Consider the following 16,678-nt stretch of genomic DNA (forward strand, 5'->3'; position numbering starts at 1 on the left):
TCAGACTAACCAAACCTTAAAATTTTACCAGAAGATACAATGTGCACACAAACACAAACAATTGGGGCAAACAAGGAATCCTTGTTGTAGTAAATTTGCAAATAGATTTTATGGTGCTTTAGCTAGTTTGCAAGGATATATGAAATTATACAGTAAATAAAGAATACAATTGGAGACATAATTCAAAATAAACTTACATGATATGCATTTTTAAATTGAGGTTCAACTTGTCTTCATATACTTCATATGTACAGGTGACTGTGAAACAGTAAATTAATTTTTAAGTGATAATAATTCTCTTCACAGAGCCAACTAAATATTCTTTGGTGGCCAAAGACCTATAAGCCTTGACAGTTGCCCTACATGCACCCTAGGTCTTTCATTTATTGTTGGAGGAATCCAGCCATGCCTGGTATGAGTTTAAAAACATTCAGAGATCTTGTTCTCATATTCCACATTTTGGGGGCCATTTATCCATTGGCATTAGGTCTGCCACATCTGTTCATGCATTTAAATGAAAGTTAAAGACCTTCCTTTTTGATCAAGTCTTAGTGTTTTCATAATTTACATGCACCACACTATTCTAGAAGAGTTTGTTCAGAGCAATTTTCTCTGTTTTATCTGTCATCGGTATTTTTATGCCTTTTATTTCTCAGCCTTTAAGATGTGAAGTGAATAAAAACAGCTTTCTAAATAAAGATGGATTGTTGGGTAACGATTACCCAATAAATGAGTCTTCATATGGGAGTAAACAAATACTATATACATTGGTTTAAATTACAGAAAAGCACATATATTAATTTATTGGGGTGTACAGAAAGCAATATCCTCATATACATGTCAAAATAAAATTTTTAATAAAAAATATTTTGATAAACTCCTTGCTCAAATGCTGACAACATCTGTGTACAATATTGTATTAATATGGATTTTTTTCCAGAGTTTGATTCTGTCCAACTAGGAGGAATGGCTCCTAACTGGATTGAATGAAGTAATTCCCAATCATATCCACATGTCAAAAAATCTCTCTTAATTAAATTTCCTTCCTTGTCCTTTAACAACTGCTCTAACACCTTTTCAATCTACTGAGAGAGTGGAAAGTTTAGAAGAAATGCTGTTAGCTTTTCTTATATAAACAGGTTTGTTGGATTATATTCATATTACCTCCTTATAAAATCTAATGTGCATCAAAGGAGCTAGACTTTTAAAATTAATCCTCAATGTAGAAATAAACATAAATCCATAAGATAATAATGTAAAATATATTTTAAAATTTGTGGTAAAACCTGATGCTACTTAGACACAGTATAAGGAAGTAGAAAATTGGAATAATGTGAAATAAAATTGTGTTAATTAACTTTAGATGAAATAGAACATTTCCTAGAGATCTTATGGTAAAACAGCTCCTCCTATTAGATACACACATATACACATGCACACTTACTCTTATTCCCCATGCACACTTATTCTGACATGCTGTTCTAGAATTTAACAAAACTTTTTCTTTTAAACTCAAAAGAGTTCCAAATCAGGGCTGCATTTTTTCCAATTATCTCAATCTATACACTTCAGCACATAGTCAACTCTCATATATGTGTTTAAAAACTGAAGTTAAGTATCCAATTTTTTTGACAAGCAATTCCTAAATTAGATCTTGAGCTCTAATCACTATTGTGAGCTCCGGACTTGAAAGTCTGACTGCCTTATAAGTCTAGATGGCATTCCCATATGGATATCTATTGAGTGTCTCAAATACTTTTACATATCTAAAACAGAACTTTGTGCTGATTTCCTCTCACCTTTTCCACAAAACTGTTTCTTCCCCATTTTTTCTTATCCCATTTCATTCGCTACCGTTCAACCAGATAAACAATCCAAAAATCTAAGAGTCAGTCTTGGTTTCTCTGTATTTGTTCAATCTATATCCATCTATTAAAATCCTGCGAGCTCAAAAATCAAATGTATCCCCAATTGTATTATTCTTCACTTTCTAAATCACCACCATCCTTACGACCCGGCTACCATTATGTCACACCTCAATTGGGGCAATTTTCCCTAAGTGGTATTTCTGCTTCCACTCTTTCCTCTCAATAGTTCATTTGACCTACAGCAACCCAAGTGATGCATACACACACACCCACGCGCACACACACACACATACACACACAAACACGTAAAACTCTGTGATGTTTTTCCTTTATATTTAGTGGAAAATCTAAATGCTTCTTTGGCCTACAATGACTCACATGATATGATTATTGGTTCCCTTTCCAACTTCATTCTCTTGACCTTTACTCACTGTGTTCTATCCACAATGGCCTTTTTGTTATTCCTAACAAACTCATCTTCACCTTAATTTAAACTAGTTATCCACTTAGTGAGAAATAGTTTTCTCTCACACTTCTACAAGTTTCCTTCCTTCTCAATATCCAGGTTTTTTCTCAAATGTCTAATAAGAGAGGTCGTCTTCAATGGACTTATTGAATATAACCTCCTTATCACCATTTTCTCTCCCCTTGCATACATTCACCTTATCTTGCTTAAATATGTCCAATTTCTATATGATTTACAATTTATATAATTATCACTCATCTCCCTCACTAGAATGTAAGTACCAGTAGATCAGACATTGTCTTGGTTAACCACTATATCTTCAGCATCTAGAACAAAACCTGGAACCTACCTAACACTCAATATATAAGTGCTGAATGCATGTATAACTGAATAATTTGTACTTCATCTAGAATTTGTGTTTTCTGCTTTCTACTCTTATTTTTTACTCTAACATTTGACTGTACTAATCAGGTATGTTGATTGTGTGAATTATGTATAGGTGACAGGTGCTATTGCCTCTGTATATCCTGTGGCCATAAGTATGTCAATTATATCAATGTGCCTTATTTTCTTCATTTTTAATGGTATAGACATACTTTTGGGGGTTATAAGAAATTAACTTTTGTTTAAAAGCTAAAATAAAACTTTTTTTTTTTTACATTTGAAGATGTCGTCTATGTATGAGAGAAAGTTAGTAATATCATGGTTAAAAGTGTATTAAAATTCTTGCCTTGCAAAGCACACCAAAGTCCATAAAGCTTAGAACCCAACTTTGTGTTTATTAGAAATGGAGAAAATGAAATATGAAAATATTGTTTAAGGTTAAAGCACTCTATTAAATAACATGTCAGGCCATATAGTTCATTGGCTGCTTGTTGAGAATGCTAAAAGTTCTGCTGACTAACATTTGTTCTCCCAAAGGGAAGATTTGTTATTGACATGGTTTGGCTCTGTGTCCCTACCCAAATCTCATCTTGTAGCCCCCAAAATTTCTACGTCTTGTGGGAGGGGCCTGGTGAGAGATGACTGAATCAGCAGGACAGGTCTTTCCCATGCTCTTCTCATGATAGTGAATGATTCTCATGAGATCTGATAGTTTTAAAAACGGGAGTTTCTCTTCACAAGCTCTCTCTTTGCCTGCTGCCGTTCACGTCACATGTAACTTGCCCCTCCTTGTCTTCTGCCATGATTGTGAGGCCTCCCCAGCCACATAGAAATGTGAGTCCAATTAAATCTCTTTCTTTTGTAAATTGCTCAGTCTCGAGTATGTCTTTATCAGCAGCATGAAAATGGGCTAATATAGTTATAAATATGACTTTTCAAATATTCTAGTAACCTTTAACTCCTATTCCCAATGTAATTCTCTTTTGAAAGTTTCTGTCTTTGGAAATGTTTTTTCCACGAAAACAATTTGCAACATGGGACTCTGATATTAGATATCATCACCTTAGTCTGTCATGACTTGACTCACAGTTTAAAGGAGTCATGTTCTTTGTGGCTTAAAATTGGACTCGTAAGGAAATGGACTTATCAACTTTCTGAAAACCAGACTTGTGAGTATAAACTTTCATGATAAGGTTTATTTAGCTCTATGTCTCCTGATCATTGCTTCTAATATCAAGTTCAGAAAGTTCAGCCTTAAGATTCAAGCAAAGAATAGCACAAATTAAAGCTTTGTTCTCTTTGAAGATATTACTAATGAAATAATTTCTCACTATTTTCAGGAACTTCAGGGAGATACTATAGTAACATGTTGCAATTGAGCTCGTTATTATGGTGGCAACTTGACTTAAACTTATTATGTTAAATTTATTATCTCTTAAATATAGCTGTAAAGACAATGCAGAGTGATAGAAACATTAATTTTAGGACAGAAATAATAGTTGAAGCATTATCATGTAAAGAGTCTTCAAAAAGTTCATGGAAAATACATATCATAAAGAAGCTATGCATAGATTTTTAAAATTTTTGTACCAAAATAAATTCATACTAACTTGCTGTAACATATTTGAACAGAATACAGATTGTAGCACTAAGAAGGATAAGATAACAGTTTGAAAAAAGCCCATATCAGAGAAACATGAATTCTGCTAAAATTGAAGCAGGAACAACATCAAATTTATGACTAAGTTGGGCGGAAAATGATAAAAATCACTGATGCTTTATGAAAAGTTTATGGGGACAATGTCCCAGATAAATCAGCAATTTACAAATAAACTTGTTTTGGGAAGAGATGAGACAGTGTTGAAGATAAACCTCATGGTGGCAGACCATCTGCATTTATTTGTGAAGAAAAGATTCATCTTGTTCATGGAAATTATACATTATACATTTCAAGGTGTATATAGTTAAATATACCCATAGCTCATAATCTGTGTACTCTAAATGAAACCTTCCATAGGTCGTTTCTTCATGTTTTCTACATGTATTTCCTTAAACTATTTTAAATCATTTGCAGAATTAATGATTCTATTGAAATGTTACATTATGATACTCCTCTTGCGAAGCTTTGCAGTGACTTTCTATCTATGAGTAAATACTGGGATTTTTACTCTGCCTTCAAGACTCTACAGTCTGTAACCCCCACCTGAACTCACAGTTAGTTACTCTCTTTGGCACTTGCTCTCCTCAAGACACACTGTTGCCTTTGCAGTTCTTTAAACATGGCAAACTCACTTTTGACTTAGTGTTTTTTCACTGGCTGTCTCACACTGCTAACTTTTAAATCTCCTTCTAGTCTGTTTCAATGTGCTCTACTCCACAAGAATGAGTTATACTTTGACTACCCTATTTAAAATTGCAGCCTGCTTCCCTGCACCTTCCCACTGTTTTGGATTACTCACGTTGCACATCAGTCTATTATTCTCCTAATTTATATCACTAGGTACATTCAATTCTGCTTTCCCGAGACATTTCAATGTATTTATTTAACTTGCACCAGTAATATAGTGCATTTCGTGCCAAACCTATGTTTTTCTATCCAAAAAACAGGGGAGATCTTTAATGAATCTCCGCAGTGAGTTAACTCTCAGTTTTCTTATGCTATTGTACCCTCTATTTTCTGTTTTTGCACCCTTCATCAATTGTTCCTTTGATATCTGAGTAAGAAGGTATACATTTTCAAATTTATGACTGCCCACAAAACCCAATATAAGCCTTATTTTATCACTTACTGCTGAAGTAAATGTAGTTTTGAATTCTCTATTACTTTGGTCATAGAAATCATAATCCTGCAATCAAGATAAATTAGCTCCTTCCAGTTAAAAATAGTGGCCTTTACGATGATTCTAATGCTCTCCCATTTCGCTCTCTCTCTCTTTTGTCCAAAGGTCACCTGATTCTAGGATGTTGTTATGGGAAAACCATTTGTTTTTTGGGCCAGTCTGTGTTCTCATTAATTGTAACTATGGTATGGCTTATTCTATCTGTATTACAGTACTGCCAAGCACTGCTCCTTCTGTATATATATTTTTGTTTACTATTTTTAACAAACTTTAAATTTTTGAATAGTTACAGACTTACATTAAGTGGCAAATATAGTGGAGTTTCCATATACCCCACACCCAGTTTCTCCTATTATTAAGATCTTATGTTAGTATGGTGCATTTGTTAAAACGAATGAATCAAAATCGATACATTATTATCAACTACTCTCTTTGCTGTTTTTCAGATTTCATTTGTTTTTCTCGATTTTTTTTTTTTTTTTCTGATAGAGAATCCTATCTAGGTAGCATTGTATTTAATCCTCATGCCTTCTTTGGCTCCTCTGGACTGTGACAGTTTTTCCTTGGCCTTTCCTTGTTTTTGACAACCTTGAGAGTTTTGAACAGTAATGATCAGATATTTTGCAGGCTGCCTCTCAATTAAAATTTATCTTATTATTTTCTCATGGCTAGACAGGGATTTGGAGTTTTTTTGAGGAAGACCATAGCATATGATGTAAAAGGCACATGTTATCAACATGATTTACCATTGATGATGTTAACGGTGATTACATGTCTAAGGTAATATTTGCTAGGTTTCTTCACTGTAAACTTACCCTTGCCCCGGACACACACTTTTCATAATTTATTCTGTGGAACTAAGTCACTAAACCCATGTAATTGGTAGAGAAGGGAGTATCTACATAAATTAGTTGGACTTCTTCCATGTAGACTAGTACACCTTGGTTGATTGATCATAGTATTGACACATGGATATTTATTTTATTTTAGATTGCAATCCAATGCTATGTGTGATGGTTACTATTCAGTGTCAACTTTATTGGATTGAAGGTATGTCTGTGAGGGTGTTGCCAAAGGAGATTAACATTTGAGTCATTGAACTGGGAAAGGCAGACCCACCCACAATCTGGGTGGGCACAATCTAATTCAGCTGCCAGTGCAGCCAGAATAAAAACAGGCAGAAGAACATAAAAAGACTAGATTGGCATAACCTCCCAGCCTACATCTTTGTCCTGTGCTGGATGCTTCCTACTCTCGAACGTCAGACTCCAAGTTCTTCAGCTTTGAAACTCAGACTGGCTTCCTTGCTCCTCAGCTTGCAGATGGCTTATTGTGGCGCCTCACCTTGTGATTGTGTTAGTCAATACTCCTTAATAAACTCCCCTGTATATATACATCTACCCTGCTAGTTCTGTCCCTGTGGAGAACCTAATATAATATGCTACATATTTTTTTGCTCCAATTGTTTCATCTTTGGCTATTGGGAGAACTTTCAAAGCCCTTTTGACTTAACCCAATTATCTTATTTTTTTAAGCATTCATTTTCTGGCATACAGTTGTTCCAGGCTCATATTGTATGACACTTGCTACTTTAGACTCAGCCATTTTAAGGATTCCTGGTTCCTTTTATTGAAGAACTAGTTTAAAAATCAAGTTCTGGGTTCTAGATGTGCTCATTCCTATTGAGGTATCTTTGGTTTAGGCCCCCTTTGTGAACAGAGCTAAGGTATGTATGTATGTATAACTAACCTGTGCATAAAGAGATACTTATTGGTATGTGTATCCTTCAATATCTATATTAAGCTAAACATGAGCTTATACAGATTTTTGTGACTCTAATCCAGAACCACATGTTTCATTCTAACCCTTCCAGCTTGCTTATCTATAACTTCTCCAAGAACAAAAACTTCACTCTCACTGTTCACTGTGCATTTACTTGTTGGTTCAATTTCAATATACATGAATGTATATGTGAATGTGACTTCACATCTTTTAACCTGTACTACCACTGGAAGCAACTTTACCAACTAGAACAATGCTTATTAACATTTTCTTTTGTTTTTAGTCCTACAGTCCAGTCTAGTTTCCACAGTTATTTAGATCAGCACCTCTTTTTATCCACATTCTACAGTTAGGTTATGTCAGGTATTTTTAATACCATTAGATCATTTTGTCATAGTCTGCATTCCATTTGTAATCCTTCACCCTCCACTTGATCTTTTTCTAAAAAAATTCACATATTAAGGTTTAATATTTGCACTATAACATTATATTGATTTTCACAAATGGATAGTGTTGTGTATCTGCCACTAGAGAACTATACAGAATTAGTATCATAGTCCTAAAAATACCCTCTGGGCTTCACCTATTCATCTCCCCCCATTCCCATATATCTGGCAGCCATTCATTTTTATCTGTCATTGTAATTTTGACTTCCTCATACATCTGCTTTTGACATTTATAGTCAGTATTGTAAATACTATTGTTCTGTCTATTAATAGAGATTCCTTGGCAAGATTTAACAGCTTCTTCTATTCTACTGATTCTCTCAAGCCCTTCTTTATCTCTTCTGGGGCACAGGCTGCCTTTCTCAGGGTGTGACCCTCTGTTTTAGGTTTCTTATCAAATGGTTTAGCCTGAGGCAACACAATTAACCATTGCTACTCTGCTTCTCTGGTGAAACACTAGACTTGAGGCATCTGAAAAGAATCCTTAGTCTTCTCCGTTTACAGGATGAGAGGTGAAGCAAAAGACTCCCTCTGTTGAAACTTACCTGTTGCCTTAGACTAATAATGGTTTCCCTGCAATATGTTGAGAAAGTAAGACTCTTTTCTTGTTAAGAAAGTTGGTAAAGGATGTTGATGAATATTGATGAGAGAGGAAAAGGAGGAAAAGAAAAATGTATTGCATATGTTATGTTCCTTCTCTTTCTGAACTCTACTGGCTTCTATTTATATATTTCTTTATTATTACAATAATATCACATTGTCTTTATCACATATTTTTGTAGTAATTCTAGATATCAGGTAGTATAAGTCCTTTTACTTTGTTCTTATTTTTCAACATTGCAATGGTCATCCAATGTCTTTACATTGTCATATAAGCTTTAGAATCATATTGTCCATTTCTATAAAAACCTCTGATGAAATTAGAGTTTGTATTTCATTGAATGTACAAATCAATTTTGATAGAACTGATATCTTAACAATATCGAATCTTCTGATCTTTGCTCATATTATGTCTTTTCATTTATTTAGGTTTTCTTTAATTTGTATTTTTCAATATAGATATGTTGTACTTTTTGGGTCAAGTTCATTTCTTTTACATATTTTCTATACTGTTACAAATAAAATCACATTTTAGAACACACTGTACAGGTATTCTATTTTTCAGTTCTAGAATTTCAATTAGTTATTTCTTTATAGATTGTATTCTCTATCTTGATTCTTTCATTGGTTTACTTATTATAATTGATAGTAGCAAGAGACAGACAAATTCGTGGGCAGATAGGGGTGGGTTCCCAGTGAAACCTATCTTCAAACCAAAGACAAGTTAAAGACTGAAAACTGACCTGCCAGTTTGGGATAAAGTCCATCACCACAGTGAGAATTTCTATTCCTGTTTGCCCACTCTTTTCTGATTGGTTCTTTCTGAATAATGCTTTTTAACCAATCAAATGTTGCCTTTTCCAAGGCTATATACAGTCTGTGCCTCCTCATTGCAAGCCTGTAAAAACCCTGGACTCAGCCACACAGAGGGTTACCCGCTTTCAGACCCCTTCTCACACAGAAGGCTACCCACTTCGGGTCCCCTCTCATTGTTGAGAACTTTTCTGTTGCTCAATAAAATTATTCTCTGCCTTGCTCACTCTCTGGTGTTCATGTACCTCATTCTTCTTGGTCACATCATGATAACTTGGAACCCACAGAACAGCAGGGGCAAAAAAGGGTTGTAACATGTTCCCCGCCAGCTCCTGGCCGAGCTGCGGGCAGCGTGAATGAAAAGAGCTGTATCACACTCTTGTTTGCCGTACTGCAGAAGTGAAAAGCTGTGACCCTTCTGAGGGCCCAGACCACTGGACTCCCTGAGCCAAGGCTATAACAAGTCCCAGTTCCCCCAGCCATGAGTGGCGGGAAAGAACAAGCTATAACATGTTCCCATTTGTCGAGCTGCTAGCGGGTGGAATGAGAGAGATATCTGGGGCCTTCCCTAGTGGCTCAGACCACAGAACTTCCTGAGTAGAAGCTGTGACATTCCCATGCGACTCTGTGGTTGCTGGTGTCTCTGAGATTTTGGGTGTCACTTCAACCCCTTGGTCCAGACACTGGCGCCCAAGGCAGAAGCCAGTTGGTGGCAGCATGCCTGGACCAGCCATGGGCTGAACGCAGCAGCCCCATGTTGGGCGTGGGATCCTGGCTGGTAGCATGAGCGGAGATAGCCTGTCAGACGGAGTGGGCGGAGTGAGCCCAACTGGCTGGAGCAAAGCCCAGGCAGAGGTGCCAAGGGCCGCAGAGATTTCCAGTGGCACTGAAAGAATTCTGTGTCATAATTACCCTTTACTTTAAGTCTTTTAATGTATTTAAAAAGCTGTGTTTCTCTCCTCGTGTGCTAAAGACAATATTAAAGCAATATTAGCTTGTGTTTCTGTTGACCAATTAAAAAAAAATACAGACCATGCTTCCCTGCTAATTTACATGGCTGAATTATATTTTCTTTCTTTATAGGGTATTAATTATATTTTGTCAGACAGTTAAATTACTGTGGATTCTTGTTGCTTCTGCTAGTCTTGGTTTTAGTCTTTGTTAAGGTAGGTCAATTTTGATTTTGTCATTAGTTAGAGGGTGCACATTTATTCCAAAGGCATGTCTTTTCTGACTCTCAATTAAATATCTGAAATCCTCAGCAATGTGTCTCATTTCTTTATGGGCCAGAATTGCAATATTTTTATCCTGGTGTGATATCTGTTATCTTCATTCATTCTCAGCCCAGCACCAGCACATTTCTGCCAAGTGTCACTGAGTCATTCTGTAAGCATTACACAACAGGACCCTCAGTCAAAATAATAATAATAATAGTAATAACCCAGTGTGAGTCCTCACAGATATCTGGGGTCCCTTTGTTCAACTTCTTTCTTTCTAGGAACCTGCCTTGAAAATTCCATCTACTTCAGCAACATAGAATTCTGAACTCTGCTTCCTTGGCTCAGCAATACCACTGCATCACTTGAGCTCCATTTCCTTAAGACAAGTAGAGAAAGTACCCCTACTCAGAGTGTTGTTGATGCCTTCTAACAAGGATTATAGTCCTGCTTTGCCTGTTGTTCAATGCATGAAACTAATCACTTCATATATTTTGTCCAAGTTTACACTTATTTACAGTGGAAGGGCAAGTACCAGTTATTTATTGATGGATTGACACAGAATTGCCACATAAATATATTTTTATTATTATTTCAATGATGGAAATTTCTGACTAGTTAAAAGTAAATTTGCATCACTATTAATTTATCACTCTAAAAGTTTTATAGTCATCAATATTTTTTGGCATATTTATCACCCATCCTTGGAATATATTTGTGCTGTTGCAAAAGTTTTGAAAACCTCTGGTTTTTAGTATAAAGTTTATGCTCTAATTTATTGAAAATTTGTTTGTGATATTCTAAGCCAAACCTTTTGAATCCCAAACAATTATTATGTTTTGTGATCCTAGAAAAAAAAAAGTAATGTTTTACTGCATAAAATCAGGAAAGGTGAGTATGTTTTTCAAGACTATTTTGGAATTTGTACCCAAGAAATCAAGACTATTTATATTTTTACTTTTTGGTATACCCTTTCCTTGGATAATAAGCATCACCTCAAAGTCTAGTTTAAATGGGAAAAGGAACATACAGTCAAAGGTATTACTGAGAAAGAAAAATACACAAAAGAATAAATCAAAACATTATCCACTAAATCAATCACTTCCCTAGGCTCAACAGTCTACAAGTAGAGACCATTATTTCCTGTTCTCATTTTATGCACATAAAAAACTGTCTGAAAGTCATGTTACTTCTTAAAGTCCTGGAATACACTGCAGGACTAGAATTTTTATATGCATGATCAGCTTTAAACACGAAACATAAAGTGAGACTGGGAAAGTTAATTTAATATCTTTTATGCAAATTTCTACTTCATCACTTAAGGGATTTTAGTATAAGAAGAAAAAAAAACTAATAAATCAGTAAATGTGACAGTCACAAAAAAAATCAGAAAAAACAAGTAAAAGTTCTTAATGTATTACATTTATTATGGCTAAAGTTTAATCCTATAACCAAGACCTTATGATTTGCGCTGTAAAACAAGAGCACTTTGGTGATATGATGATGTATCTTCCCTCACCAATTTCAGTTTGTGTTGTGTGATTATTTCTGAAAACGTATTTGGTTTTCACATAGACTTTTTTTCTGATAAATTGATTTCAGAAAAATGAGATTTTTGTTGACTTCCTTTTCTAATTATAGTTTTCTAATGTATATTTTAAGAAATGAACTATAATAGGATCACACAATAAGTGGAGATAAAATTCCTAACGTTCACACATTGCACATCTGACCTAATTCATTACAGGTTCTAGTGTAATGTAGTATTTTATTGTTATATATTTTGATGATAAATTATTTTTTATAGAAGTGAAAAGGATGACTGACTTTCCAATGTAATATTGGCAATCTCCCTGTTATAATTTATATGACTAGGCTTTTGAGAAGATAAAAATACAAATTTCATTAGAATCATTAACAAACTAGCTTTATTTTCCTTTTTATTGCAAGGCTACTTCAAAGAATAACCAACATACAATATGTCGACTTTTGAGAACAGTTTTATGAGGTTCTGTAGGTCGTGCAGTTCATTACATTTTGAAATTAAATGAAATGATTCATTATATTACTGCATATGACCTTATATTACAAATGCATTTATTAATATTTTATATGCTGACAATCAGCAGTAAATCACAGAAGCAAGTAAATTCACTAAAATAAGACTGGTAGTGCTTGTTAGGGTTGTGAGGAAAAAATTAATTAAACAAAACATTATTCAAGAATGGATGCATTAGTCCATTTTCACGCTGCTGATAAAGATATACCCAAGACCCAAGACTGGGTAATTTATAAAGAAAAAAAGGTTTAATTGGACTTACAGTTCCATGTGTCTGGAGAGGCCTCGCAATCATGGTGGAAGGCAAAAGGCATGTCTTACATCACAGGAGGAAAGACAGAGAATGAGAACCAAGCGAAACGGTTTCCCCTTATCAAACCATCATATCTCATGAGAGTTTTTCATTACCATGACTACAGTATGGGAGAAACTGCCTCATGATTCAATTATCTCCCACTGGGTCCCTCCCACAACACATGGGAAATTTTGGAGTATGATTCACGATGAGATTTGGGTGGGGACACAGAGCCAAACCGTATCAATGGACTACACAGTTTAACTACAAAATAAGAGAAACTAGGAGCTTTTTGATAAATGTTAAACCTCAGATGATGATCTTTATATATTTATGGAAACCTACGGTATCTTTTCCACTTACCTGGACTTACAGTAGAATGCATTTATTTGTCTCCTTCACCAAGAAGTCAGGGTCACAGAGTCTTAGAATTGTATGGTAGCTCAGTAATGACATCTGGGACTGAGTATCTTTCTGCCATACTGACCTGCCATTATTTGTGTGTGGCTTTCATCTCTGTAGAATCAGAGTTGATATTGCATTTCCAAATATTTTATTTAGTTTTTCAAGCAAGAAGAAGGGTGAAGAGTAAAAGAGCTGATGGCAAATGTACCATTCCATCTTATTTGCCAGCTTTCCCAGAGGCTCCACCCAAGAAATTTTGCTTTCATCTCCTCATTAAAAGTAGTCATCCCTAACTTCAGATGAGTCTGGAAAGGTAAGTATTTACTTTTTCCAACTACATAAAGGAGAGCAAGAAACAAAAGAGTCTACTATTGGAGTAGCAAGTTCACGCTGCCTGCCATCACTGTTATAAGCCAACCATGGTATTACGACTTCTCTGAGCTTAAGGTATCTATTGTCAGAAACAAAAAAATAGATATCATTTGCTACATTTAGGTTCCTCTATTCAGCTTCACATCTGGTAGAAAATTTTCTCTTATAAAGAAATGCAGTTTGCCGGGAAGAATTTTTTTTTTTTTTTTTCTTGAGAATGTCAGTGTGCTTGTGGAGTGGATAATTTGTATCCAGATGTCAAACAAAGGGGGCAGGGAAACTACCCTGCATAAGACAAAGTTTTTAATTCTTTAGAGAAGAGGTTCATGGTACAAATTCTGAAAAGGTGACTAATTTACATGAACCCTCAAAACTAAAGTTACTAAATGCATAAAATGCATGTTGCAACTTAATTTTTTGAAAATTGCAGCAGGGCTGTGTATTGCATCATGTTCGATAATAGGGAAAATAGGTTGAGCATATGATGTATAGGACCTATAGAAATACTACTGGAGGAAATCAGCCTACAGGACTAGTTTCATCATAGAGAGTAATATGTACTGTTTTTAAGGTGTTGGAGATTTCCTGCCATTTATTTAGAACTCTCAAGGCAGGAAAAACCCTGCTGGCATATAGGTTATACACAGAAGACCTGAGCTAGTAAATTACTAGCAAGTGAGAATTTTTGCAGAAATACATGCATATGTAACTATGTAGTTAAATTTTAAAAAGACAGACAGAGAGAGAGAGAGAGAGAGAGAGAGAGAGAGAGAGATTTAAATACCTTTAAAAGACAGACTTCTCCAGAGGGAATATTCTCAACTATTTTTTTATTGCCATGTTGTCAGATAATTTGAACTAAAAGCAAATTTTTCATTAATTCTTTTAATTTTTTTGCCTTTTCCTTCCAGTAGAATTATGAATTTTAACATAGTCATAGTATCTAATGTATGTTTATATAATAATTTACTTAATTAAATTTTAGTTCATGGAAAACAGGTTCTTTCAACTTTTTATAAGAAACTGTACTGTAATGACATAGCTTTTTGTACTAACGAGATTATTCTCCTTAAGAATATACTACTAGGGTGATACATTTTGGCTGTGTCCCCACCCAAATCTCATCTTGAACTCCCACGTGTTGTGGGAGGGACCCAGTGGGAGGTAATTGAATCATGGGGGCAAGTCTTTCCCATGAAAAATCTCACGAGATCTGATGTTTTTGAAAGAGGAGTTCCCTTGCACGAGATATCTCTCTTTGCATGCTGCAATCCATGTAAGATGTCACTTGTTCTTCTTTGCCTGCTGCCATGATTGTGAGGCTTCCCTAGACACGTTGAACTGTAAGTTCAATTAAGCCTCTTTTTTGTAAATTGCCCAGTCTTGGCTATATCTTTACTAGCACTGCGAAAATGGACTAATGCGTAGGGTAAGAGTATTGGATCAAGAAATACATGCAGTTAATATTTTGAGACAAGTTGTAAAATACCTCCTGGGAAGATTGTATTAATTTACCTTTATACTAACAAATTTTATTCACCATTATTTGAATATTAGCAACAATAAATATCTTCTCCTGTGTTTTGGTTAATTGATTTAATTTTAGAAGTGTCCTATTCTCATGCTTCGTCCATGTTTATCATATTTTTGATTTCATGATTTATTTGTGAAAACCCTGTATAATTAAAATTTTTTTCTTTGATATGTATATGTATGCTGCAATTGTTTTTCTAATTTTGATTTGTATTTTAGTTTCATTCATTGTATTTATTGTGCCAATTCAAGCCATTTGATTTTAGATAGTCAAATATATCAGTGTTCCATGATATTGCTTCTGGTTTCACTTTGAAGTTTTTACTATCCATTGATACAAACTTGTTTACCAATATTTTCTTCTGATACTTTGATAGTATTAATCTCACTTTTATGGATGTGAAATAATTTTTAATTCAGCAATGAAATGGTAATCTAGCTTTTATTTAAAAAATAACTAGCCCATTGCCTTAATTGCAGTTATTTAATAATTAATCATATCTATACCAATTATATATATATACATTTATTATATATAAGATATCTGTGAATATTTATGATTTCTGACCTCTCTATTCTGTTACTTTCTATGCATCATGAGTGGTCCAAGTAATTCTCACTATTAGCGAAAGAAGTGGTCCCCTGTGTATGAGGAACAATTAAAGCATATTATACAGCGTATATTTAATTACACAATTAAAGTCTATTATATTGCTAGAGGTTGATAGTAGTTCAAAGCAAGCAAAGACACTCATAGACACTCATACCATCTTCTCATTTTAGTCCTGGTAGTGGAATTACTTAATATTAGGAGTCTTTGATTAAGAGTTTAGTAGTGGAGACCTGGTTGAACTAGATCTCCAACATGGGGCTTCATGGAGAAAGTCAGAGAGTTAAACGATGTATTTTATGCATGTCACTTACATTCTTGAAACAAGTTTATTACTTGAATTTCCCACTCCAATTTTAAACAGCAGGGCTCTGTTTTTCCAAGTTGCATATTCCCCAAAACTGCTATAATATAACTGGGAATGCTCCTTATTTCTCTACATTTTAAAAGCTTTCTTATCACATCAAAATATCACAAAACTTAAGATTTGTATGATTTGAGTATATCAATGTTAGTAATTTCTTCTAATTGTGCATACACATAATTGACACTTGTTTTCTTCCTATGAGAACAAAATAATCTCAAAGAGAAATTTTTAGACCTTTCTCATACTCTTTTGTATATTTCTATTTAGACCTACACAATTTAATTACAGAAGTGTTACTGATGTTTTTGAGGACTCATATTGTAACTCATTTATTTTCCCAGAATTCAAAAATACATTCTTCCAAGAAAAACAAAGTCCTGTCTATATTTGAGGTAGGTTGGTTTGATTTCATTATTTAATTTTGAGGGAAGCTACATCCTTATAAGATTATGTTTTTCTCTTCAGAGAAAAGCCACATCTCTCCATTAAAAAACAATGTTTGTATCCCTCAGCAGAGTGGTACAGCTTTCACTTTGTATAAGCCTATGCAAGTCTTGTTAAATTCATAAATATGAACCTGATTTTTGGAGTTATTCTTCTTAATGGACATTTTCTTGTATA

At 34.5% G+C, this 16,678-nt stretch overlaps 1 long non-coding RNA gene across 1 annotated transcript; it reads left to right on the forward strand.

Annotated features, from left to right (window-relative positions):
* Nucleotides 1-3,816: 3,816 nt before the first annotated feature.
* On the forward strand, nt 3,817-13,347 carry LOC105473352 (uncharacterized). Its single transcript, XR_982192.1, has 3 exons — nt 3,817-3,887; nt 6,549-6,608; nt 13,332-13,347. It is a non-coding gene; the product is annotated as an uncharacterized lncRNA (long non-coding RNA).
* The last annotated feature ends 3,331 nt before the right edge of the window (nt 13,348-16,678 follow it).

The sequence above is a fragment of the Macaca nemestrina genome, chromosome 10 (genome assembly GCF_043159975.1).
Source record: "Macaca nemestrina isolate mMacNem1 chromosome 10, mMacNem.hap1, whole genome shotgun sequence".
Taxonomy (NCBI): domain Eukaryota; kingdom Metazoa; phylum Chordata; class Mammalia; order Primates; family Cercopithecidae; genus Macaca; species Macaca nemestrina.